We start from the raw sequence: 345 nt of genomic DNA, 5'->3' as shown, positions 1-345 counted from the left end.
ATTAGGGTTAGAGCTAAACTCTGCAGGAAAGTGGATCTTGCGAGCAAGATTTGAGGATCACTGCCATAGATCATGACATACTTATAGATCGATTAAAAAAGGCTTTAAAATGGTTTAGATCCTACCTGTCCGATCGCTACCACTTTGTTTATTTAAACAGGGAGTCACCTCAATTATCACCAGTAAAGTATGGAGTGCCACAAGGATCTGTCCTAGGTCCACTGCTATTTTCAATACACATGTTGCCCCTTGGTAATATTATTAGAAAATACGGGATTAGTTTCCACTGTTATGCTGATGATACTCAACTATATATCTCAACAAGACCAGATGAAACTTCTAAAT

This window comes from Sinocyclocheilus anshuiensis, unplaced genomic scaffold, assembly GCF_001515605.1.
Source record: "Sinocyclocheilus anshuiensis isolate Anshui unplaced genomic scaffold, SAMN03320099.WGS_v1.1 scaffold2425, whole genome shotgun sequence".
Taxonomy (NCBI): Eukaryota; Metazoa; Chordata; class Actinopteri; order Cypriniformes; family Cyprinidae; genus Sinocyclocheilus; species Sinocyclocheilus anshuiensis.
This window is presented reverse-complemented; position numbering follows the sequence as displayed.